General features: G+C 28.6%; 1 pseudogene; it reads left to right on the top strand.

Moving 5' to 3' along the window:
* The first annotated feature begins 3,342 nt into the window (after positions 1-3,342).
* Positions 3,343-11,140, top strand: part of LOC108754608 — a 12,042-nt pseudogene continuing 4,244 nt past the window's right edge.

The following is an 11,140-nucleotide window of genomic DNA, read 5'->3' on the forward strand; positions in this document are numbered from 1 at the left end:
ATATATATATAAGTTTTTATATTTTTCTTATTTATGTAAAATCAAAGAAAAATTTTGGTATATAAATGTTATTTCTGACCAATTCATGCCCATGATGAATAATATCGATATTATGAAAATTTCAATTATATCGGTACATATCTAGTACAACCAAGATTTTAGTATTCTATAAGAATATTTTATAAGAATAAAAAAAGCATGTACAATATGGTATATCGGTATAAAATCAAACTTGATATCTCGTGAATGATTGAAAGATTAAAATCTTGTCAATGCTGATTTTTTTAATAAGATTTTTTAGCATGCACACTATCAACGTTAAAATCATTCATTAGTCCGACATGAATGAAAGCCAATTGTTGCATATATGTTTCAGACTCACAAAGGTACTCGTCGGGCTTAGCGTATCCGTGCAACAGGTGTGGCAAGATATACAAATGGAGAGAATCTTTGAGTCTGCATAAACGAATGGAGTGCGGTATCGAGCCACGCTTTGCCTGCAATATCTGCGGCAGAAAGTTTAAACATAAGCACCACCTCATGAAACACCATAACTCAATTCACAAATATAATCAGTAATAATAAAGTAAAACTAATTGATTTCTTTTGTTATATTTTTTAGAAAAAAAAACAGATAACGTGCATGTAGTTAGTCTTTTTTTATATAAGAATATATAGATATTTGTTAAAAGATGAAATTTAATTCGGGAACGATCGTTTTTTATCTTAAAACGTGTATTCAAAGTTTCAGTTGTTGTGTATTCAAAATTTTCTTAAGATTCTGTCTTAAAATCGCACTACTTTAATTTTAGTTTCAATTATGGTCAATTCAGCTAAAAGTCGAAGTTTTGATTAAATTTTGATTTCGATTGAAGTTGAAAGTTCCGACGATGCACGCGCGCGCAGACAAAACTGATAGATCTTTTGCTTAGGTATAAATGCTAAAAAAATGAGATAGCTTCTTTTATCTACAAATTGATTGTCTACCATCAGCATCATTTGCCTACGTTACTTTTGCCGACAGTTTTTGAGTAAAAATTTTAAAAACAAAATCACATTTGCCTACATGTATTATGACCTACAGATCGATTGCCTACAAACTTTTACGCACAAATATAAAATTAAGATTAAGTTAAGTAAGAAGATATTTTTAAAGCAGGGAATTTGTTTTTTAAAACAAAATTTGTGTTTTTAAAACAGAGAAAAATACATGTAGACAATTAATCGAACGTAGGCAATAATGTATGTAGGTAATCAAACTGTGGACAATAATATATGTAGGCAATCGAGCAACAGGCAATAATACATGCAGGCAAATGTAACTTTGTTTCTGAAATTTGTACTTGTGCACAAAAGTACATATAAACAATTGTGAGCTGTAGGCAATACTTTAGTAGACATAACTTTAGTGCACAAGTGAATTGTTGGCAAAAATGATATGAGCAAACAATTTGGCAAACGGGATTCTCCCAAAAGAGCTATCTTATCTTTTGAAATTTTATTATCATTGAGATAATATCCGTTCCTTTACTTTAAAATATCAATAAAAAGATGTATTCTTCGAAATAAAATCAAATGTCATTTTTATCATTTTCGTTTCACAACGCTTAAAAATATCACCTTTTTCTAATTATGACGATTATGTATTTTACAAAATTATAATAAATCCATCAATGATTTATCAAAAGTGATATAACTTGGAATATTACAACAGTTTATATTGATCTTGATCGACTAAATTTGACAATTTTTTTCTGCAAATTTCGATATATATGTGTGTGTGCACATATGGATTTCTAGGATTTTCATAAAAGTTTCGATTTTGACTGAATTAAAAAAAATTGTCTTGGTCGAACTCTATTAATTGAAATTACTAGATTTCATTCTTCATTCTTTCTAGGAATTCACACTTTTCCATTTCTTTCATAATTTTTTATAAATTTATTATTTGAAATTTGTAAAAATTTTATGGAGATCGTTCCTGGATACATAATGATAAAAATTTCCTAATAAAGAAATGAAATCAAGTCCGTATTCATTTATTTGTCCCTTTTTATAGTAATAATGAATTAAAACACCAAAATCAAGAAAGGAACAGAAAGAGCAGGAGAAGAATTTCTTAATTCCTTTATTTTATAATATTTTTATAAATCCATTTTAAACAAAATAATTCTGCAAGTTTTTTTAGTTTATTGACAGTAACAGTTTTTAAGTAAAGTTTTTAAGTAATGTCTTTAACTCTTTGAGTACAGAACGGCATGATGCTGTACACTGCCGAGTTTGTTTCTCAACCAAGCTTAAAATTTCGCATGGCTTATCAATATGTAGCTGGGTGCAGGAATTTTATTAAGATATTTGCGTTTTCTTCAAATTCTTAATATTTTTTCTTTATAAACATTAATTATTTTTCAGATAAATTAGGAAATTGAAATGAGAAAGTATTCTAAGTGTGTATACATATATTATATAGTCACAATACTCAAAGGGTTAATCGTACGTAACAATATGATTATCCCAATCAAATTTGTGTATGTAAGACGAGACATACGATGTTCAAAATTCGTTATTATTAAACAATATTATTTATATTAAATTTTCAAGAAATATAAGGATTTTCATTTCTGTGAATTTTCAAATCTTTTCCAAAATTTATGACAGAAATTCTACAAAGTAAAAGATTAATTACAAAAAGAAATTTTTAATAAAGTATATAAAGTATTGTAATGATATATTATTTTTTTATTGTTGCTTATTTTTTGTTCTGTCATAATATTTTAAAATGCGTTTTCTTATGATATATTAGTAGAATGAAATGTCATTGTAAAGTATACAAAAAATATAGAGAATAGAAATATTTACTACATTAAAATTATTATTTTAAATAATTCCACAATAATGGATTATTGTGGAATTACTATGACAATTATGATAATATACGTTTTTTATTATAATAATAATAATGAAAATAAAAATATTTTTACATAAATAAATTTCATGTGTTATATTTGTGTTTGTCTTGTATATAAAAAAAATATGTATTTTTTTATTGTAAGATTTTTATATTAACTGCAAAACTTGTTAGCAATGAGATTATAAGATGTACTAACTTTTCTATTAATTACGATAAAATTTGCGTGAATTCTAGATTAGTCAAATAATTAAATGATGTTAGAAAGATTTTTAGATCGCAAATTCTAACTGTCGAATTTATGTATAATTTTTTCATCGCGGAATGTATGAGAGAAATCGACGCGAAGATTAATCATAGAACACTTTAGAATGCACACACGCACCATTTATAATCTATCTTTCAGGTGATCGAGCCATGACCGTAACGTTCCCATGCAGGCTTTGCGGCAAGATCTACGCTCACAAATCTTCAATGTATACCCATCTACGGTTATGTGGCAAAGAGCCCAAATTCAGCTGCGTTCTTTGCGGCAGGAGGTTCAAATACAAACACAGACTGCAATCACATCTTACGTCGAATGTACATGCTTTACGACCATGACAATTTAATTGCAACAGCAATTATTGATTCAAGAGTGCCCTTTATATATCGGCATTGTAAACGTTATTTGTATTGCATTGTGAACATGTACTACGACATGTGCATAGTCTGCACACATGAAGCAAAATTGTTAATATTAATAAAAATTCTGTTTTATTTCGCTAGTAAAAATTATCTTCTATTAAATCCTATAACGCTCATACCGCGAATTCTTAAAAAATATTGCCAATGCATATCGTATTATTATGAAATAAATGAAACCTAATAATTGACCCTTTCTATTTTTTCAATAATTCAATAAAAATAGGCATTGTTTCAGACAGTGTATGTATAACTGTATGTATATCCCCCGTTTCCATTTACACGGAAAGTTAGAAATGTGCAAAATTAGTTTGCACGTGAAAAAAAATATATATAACAAGATATTCTTTTCCTTGCAGCATTTTAATATAAGATTTGAAATCGCGGATTGATAGACGGATTAAATTACAGCAACAAGAGTTTTAAGTGAACAGTCAATTAAAAGAATGAACACCCATGAACATACTTTCTTGTTTTAATACGTTTTCATTCATATAAGACTCGAATCATAATAATTACGATTACTTAACATGGGCGTGTTAATATCGTTCAAAATAAACGCAACGTTTGACGAGAGGGAGGGAAGGGTGATTTGATAGCACAAAAGACAGAGTTTGATTTTTGGTACTATATACTACGACAATTTTTCTTCTTTTTCAGCCTATTTGCGGAAGACGTGGATCTGCTTCCAGTGTGGTAAGCGTTACCTGTGGCGCGGCTCCCTAAAGAATCATATACGGGTGGAATGTGGCAAAGAGCCGGCCTTCAAGTGTCCCGTCTGCGGCAGGAAGTTCAAGCATAAACATCGCTGGCAGTCGCATGCGAAATGCATGCATAGTATTAAATTGTAACGCGAGAGACATTTTACAAGAACTATATCGTTTTTTAATCATTCGCATGTATATATTTTAATTTAATTTGAAGACAAGTTTTTGCGTAAAAATACTGTGCAAAAATACTGCAATATTTTTCAGCGAAACCCCAAAGATATTGGCAAACTTTGTAAAATTCATATGTTTAAAAAGAGGCTTTAAATGAATCTATTTTTTAATAATGAGATAAGCGAATGTTGCAATGCCTATACTAATAAATTTTGCAGTTAATAGCTCTAGCATTTAGGCTTATGTATATATAGATCAGTATTTGAATTTATAGAATCGTTCTATAAAGTATTTTTTTATTTCGAACTTGTATGTGATTTGTTACCTCCTAATGCACACAATTCCTAAAGTTTCAAATAAAAAATATTTCATTAAATAAAAAATATTTTATTCAATCTTTTTTATGGAATCCTAAACTTCAATACGCAATAAATGAATGAGTGATGAGATTGATTCTGTTTACAGACGAAGTTCAAATTTAAATTAAAGCCAATACAAGCCTAAGGCATGGTTATGCGTATAAATAAGGTGATAATCTTCCTCATTTTTATATACATCCAATGAATTTTCTCTAATTCAACTTTCTGTGCATGCTCTTTGATATTTATTTTAACTTTGATTGAGATCCTTTTCAGTTGATGATCCTCAGTGAACGAATTCATTAAAATTAATTCCAATGTAACTTAATCCACTTACTATACATATAATAAACATATAGCCTGTACAAAATTTTTCTTTATCTAAATTCAAGTCTGCGTTTTTTCTCTTTTATCAGAGAATATCATGTATGTAGTCAGCAATTTCACGAAATGAATATAATCTGTCGATTTACAATTTTGTCACTTATATCAATTTTATGTGCAGGACCGAAGGTGTGCAGAGCATGGAGTATGTCTTCCAACGAGTTCAAAGATACAGACTTTTTAAAAATGAGAAGTTCTACTGACTCCATGATTTTCTTGACAAACGCGGGCAATTCAAATATCGATCAACGACTGATGTATTCATGTAACGTATGTGGCAACGGATATACATGGATAAGCAGTTTACGTCGTCATCAATTGCAATGCGGTAACAAGGAAGCAAAAATTAGTTGTTACTTCTGCACAAAGAAGTTCTACAGACGCGATCGACTTAAGCAACATTTAATTACGTATCACACTAACTTATTGGATTCCAAAAGATAGCGATACTCTGCCTATGACAATGACAATTAGGAAAAGATAATGTACAATAGCTTAACTTCGGAAAACTTAATGTATTTGCAAATTTAATACATGGATCCATATCTTTTTAAAGTTGTATGTTTTCAACAGATGCTATGCATATTTGCACCCTGAAGTGATATAAACCTGGCGTGACATAATTAATTATTATTTGAATATATATATCCCCACAGCAAAGGATCACATTCCTGTAAAATAAAGTCATAATTATAGTCAGGAAGAAAATATGATGTCACTGTGAGATTGTCATAACAAAATAACACACGTTACAAAGATATTCGTCGCACAATACTATGACGTTGCTGTGACATCATATTTGTGATAAAGCAAACATTCGCACGTAATTCACTATAACGTAACCATGATTGTTGTGATGTAACTGTTTTTTGCTGCGATGGTGACATATATACACATATATGCAGGGTGTCCCGAAATTCGCGAATCAAAATACCGCTGTAAGGTTTTCAAAAAATTAAGAAAAAAATGTTTTAAACAAGTAATCAAACTCTCGAGAATGTCAAAAAACAAAAACAAATAAGGACTAATGCGAGTTTTTTGTGCGGTTGTTAGTGGGAAAATAAAAATCGTTTTATTATCTAAAAACTATAGTATAATTAATTACGCATAAACGTTTTGGCTTACTTCCGGGCCATCAGTATGTCTGAGCGTATGTTGTAAAATTCTCACTTCTTTATGGAAAAAACGTTTCATATATAATTATACATAATTATATAAAAAATGACATATATACAATTATATCTACGATTATATCATTTACGATTTAGATTTATTTCAAGCAGTAGTTGTTGAGTTATAAGGGTTTAAATAGCCAATTACAGATTACATTTAGACAGTCATCTGTCTACGAATGGCGTGAAGTAATATTAGTATAGTAAACACGCACTGCAGCACATAATCTATTTAAATCGTAATTAGTTATATTAAAACCTTTATTATTTCATAAACTTTATTACTTAAAATAAAAAAATTTATAAAGAATCTTTTACTTAATTTTTTGAAAACTTATTTACTGTAACATTTTGATTCACAAATTTTGGAACACTGTATATAGATGTGTTTTCAGATACTTCTAACAGTTAAAAAAAAACTGAAAGATGAATATTCATCTGTTTTATACAATATGCAATACAAAAATTTTGTTATTTCTTTTCATAAAAAATTAAAAAAAAACTTTTATCGCATGTTGCATAAACCAGATGAATATTTATTTTATATATCTTTTTAACTGTTGAAAGTGTCTGAGAAATCGTGCGGAAACTGTTACGCTGAACCTATATATTTTGATATAATTTAAAGACCTCGGTGGGTAAAATGACTAATTTTTCTAAAATAATAACAGATAAGAGCCGATATGGAAATAATAAATCATCTTTTGATTTCAATATGTCTACAAAAATGGATAATAAGAATTATGTTTTAGATGTACTCATATGTAATTTTTTAATATTAGTTTATAAAGAATGGTATAGTATAGTAATTTTATTATAGCTAAAAATGTATAGAATAATGGAACGTATCGATATATGTACAATATTTTTAATTTTTTTGTATTGTAATATTTTTATCAAATAAATAAACACAATGCGGGTAAGATGACTTTCAGTAATAGGCATAATAACGAAATATTTGTACATGTAAATATCTCGCATTTTATATTTGCAATTATATTTGTTAATATGCATTGCAAACATGATTACGTTAAATTAGTTATTATTGATTATCTGTGTAAATAAATTTTATCATTATGCATAAATTTTTTTATTTCTTATTTTTCTTTAATTTTTATATTATAATACTGAAATAACGTAATGTATATAAGAAGTTTATTATAATATAAAATAAATTTTATTATTTTTGTAAAAAGGTACATTTTTAACTTCTTGGCTTTTTGTAATCTTATCTTATATTTATACTATATTGATTGTGAGCTTACTGATTGTGAATCTTACTCGCATATGGGGACAAAAATGACATGTAATTAACACTTAAAATACATAAATTACTTTAAGAAATTCAAATTTATTCAATAGTTTTTTTTTATTTTTGCAAGTAATAACCAAGACTTTAGTGTTATTATTTTTTCATCTCGATACGTAATACATTATTCTCTTATTCTTTCTATAGTCTTCCTATAGTCACCGACTATAGGAAAGCAGACTACTTTTTGCCCCCTCTCTCCTCCTCTCTCCCTAATAATTTTAATGGAAGGGGAGGGCAATGTTCCCTCAATAATTTTTACCTTTAGGCTGTTTAAGGAAAGGTTTTTTTAACAATTGCAAATAATTTCTGTGATCAAAACTATGAGAAAGCATCAGCCACGTGACATACGCTATACATAACATTGACGAATTAAAAGTGGCACGTCGTCTGCTGTCCTAGGTGTCTTCCACAGTGTGACAACACGGTATGACACAGTGTATCATTACATTCTTGTTGTTCGCCAATATTAAACAAGAATGAGATGATTATTGCAGTGTACTGAGTCGCTTATTGAGGCGTGCTCTAATTTCGATCAAGGTGCTCCTCGGGTATCATGTCATCTTTGTTTAAGGTTTATTAAACAACAAGGATGACATGATATATGGGAAGCACCCAAGTGGGAATCCGAACATGCCTCTGTAATTCCTAGTGTCCCTGCACATACACGTATCAGAGAAAAACCTGAGAAAGAATACATGAGAGTCTTTTTCCTGTAATCAAATACCTGTAAAATACCTTGTACACTACAATCCTCTGAAGAAGTGGATGTCATCTACACATCATTATTCACTTTTTTGCTCTTGATGGAAATAAATCGCTGTGAAATCATTAAAATCTCTATTAATTTGATAGATTTTAGTTATTTCAGCGACTTATTTCTATCAGTAGCACCACAAAGAATATTGATGTGTTATATATTCTCTCCCAATATTCTCAGAGCCTCCCCAATATTTTTCGCAAGTTGGCCCTTATGTTCTCTTATATAAGCTTATATATTTTTTAATTAACCAGCAATTTACTTATTGCGATTATTATATTATTTATTAATTTTTTCTTATTAGGTACGAATTATTTTTGTATGGTCAACTGTATGATTGAAATCGCAATTCATTCTTGTGATTTGTATTGATGTTATTTGTAATAATATAATATAATAAAATTTTGTTTCTTCATTTTTTAAACGAATTTCCTTCGATATTTTTTATATGTACGATAGTTTATAGTACGATTCTTCTCTATAAAATATATTTTCTTTTTTTACACGAGCAATCTTTTCTATTGTATGCGATATAATATTCGATACATATGGTATCGGTTCAAAGAATTAGATATATACATATATTACATATCGACAAGAAAGAATCCTAAAGAATTCTAACAATTTATCCGAGAGTAGAATGTAAAAACAGCGATTATGTACCATAATGATATAATGTAAGAGTTAGCGCTCTTCCAACACCAAGATGCATTAAATCGCGTGCTTTCGATGTTTTGGTCGAGAAAAACGAGTCGAGGGAACAATTTAATGATCATCGGTCTTTCTTTTCAGCGTCTTCCCAGAAAACCTGGTCTTGCTATCAATGTGGCAAACGATACATGTGGCGGGACTCATTGAAGAAACATCTGCGGGTCGAATGCGGGAAAGATCCCACCTTCGAGTGCCCAATCTGTGGAAGGAAATTCAAGCACAAGCATCGGTGGCAGTCGCACGCCAGACTAATTCATTATATTAATATATGACCAAGTTAAGAAGTGACGATGAATTCTGAAGCGATCGATACGCGTCAACAAAGGATGATGTTCCTGATTTTTTCTTGTGCCACGTTAATGATCGCGCCCTATGATTGATGTGACATTCTTTAAAACATACAAAGATCATTATTTTCTTTCTATTTGTGATTTTTTTCATAACTTTCTGTGAAATGTTATAGTACAAAATGTTTTTTTTTAAATATATATATATATATATACGGTTAAAACATATACGATTAGTCTTCCACACAAGCATAATACTTTAATAGCTTATTATGGAGATTAATTAGAGATAAAAATCCTAAAATGCAAATATCAAAGATCATCATAGACTTCGACTTATAAATTATCAAAGTTGATTGATGATTTCGCGTAGAATTTTGCGTGTTTAAGTTTATATAATTTATTATTAATTATTTTTACTGCTGAATAATTGATATCGAGATTGGCTACTAATGAAATTTAGACCATTATACGAAAATTATTTAATCTTAAGTATTACAAAAAACAATTATCGGTAACTCTCTGCTTCCTATCGCTGTGATTTTTTATCTTTAGATAAATTAGAATTAATATTTCTTGAAGAGTACGTATGTTTATGTGCAATTATAAGGGTTATCAAGTACGCGGATCAGTTAAATGCTAGTTAATAAGGAACGATTGCGTTCCGAATGATAGTAATATTATGACACGAAGCGATACGTACTGCTGTCTTATTGTTCGAGTGTTATACAACACGAATGATAATTAATAGTGCGGCTCAGTATACGGCAATACAGCGCGCGCGGTGACCTTTGTGTATATTCGCGATGGTTTAATAATTTTCATGTAACAATACGCTTATTTTATATTGTATTTTTAACATATTTTCACAACATTTTTAATACATCATAAAATATATTCTCGTCAAATATTCTTACGTTTTAAATTAATTTTGATAAACTATTATCGAACGTTAAGTTTGACCGTTCTGAACGTTAAATCTGAACGTTCTTGTAAAGAACAAAATTCGCTGTTATGATAATAAAAAAAAAGTATTATTCTTTAAATTTAGATTTAATATATTTGATTTAATACATTTTTTTAAGTGGCGCAATTAATTATTCGAATTCATCACAGAGAAAAACTTTGAATCATTAAAAAAAAACATTTAAATTACATATTTGCGTGTAATAGTAAAATTTGTTATAGTTATATTAACATTAAATAATTGTTAAAGTATGTATTACATGTAAGATAAAAAAAAATAAGATAAGTAAAATATGATATTATTGTACATTATTTAAAGAAAAATAAGCAGATAATGAATATATATGTAAACGTAATCATGAACCTAAACACACAAACTTTACGCGATATCAATTTTAATTAATTTTAATTATAAATAAAAATATAGACTCAATATTTTTAAATTAAAATTTTTTAATCTAATTAATTTCCAAAATAATTAAAGTACTTTTTGGTGGTTGAATATTTTATATATGCTCTATTTATATAGAATATGTGCAGATTTGTTATATTTACAAATACGATATAGCACTTTTTTGTTTTTTTTTTACACAATCATTTCTTTCTGTATTAATTTTCTTTGCTATCAATTTTTCTTTTATTTAGATTAAATATCCTTTTAAGGTGATTTTTTAGGAAAGAGCTGAAAAATTGGGATACCTCACCGGGGGGGGGGGGGG

The sequence above is a fragment of the Trachymyrmex septentrionalis genome, unplaced genomic scaffold (assembly GCF_001594115.1).
Source record: "Trachymyrmex septentrionalis isolate Tsep2-gDNA-1 unplaced genomic scaffold, Tsep1.0 scaffold80, whole genome shotgun sequence".
NCBI classification, from domain to species: Eukaryota; Metazoa; Arthropoda; class Insecta; order Hymenoptera; family Formicidae; genus Trachymyrmex; species Trachymyrmex septentrionalis.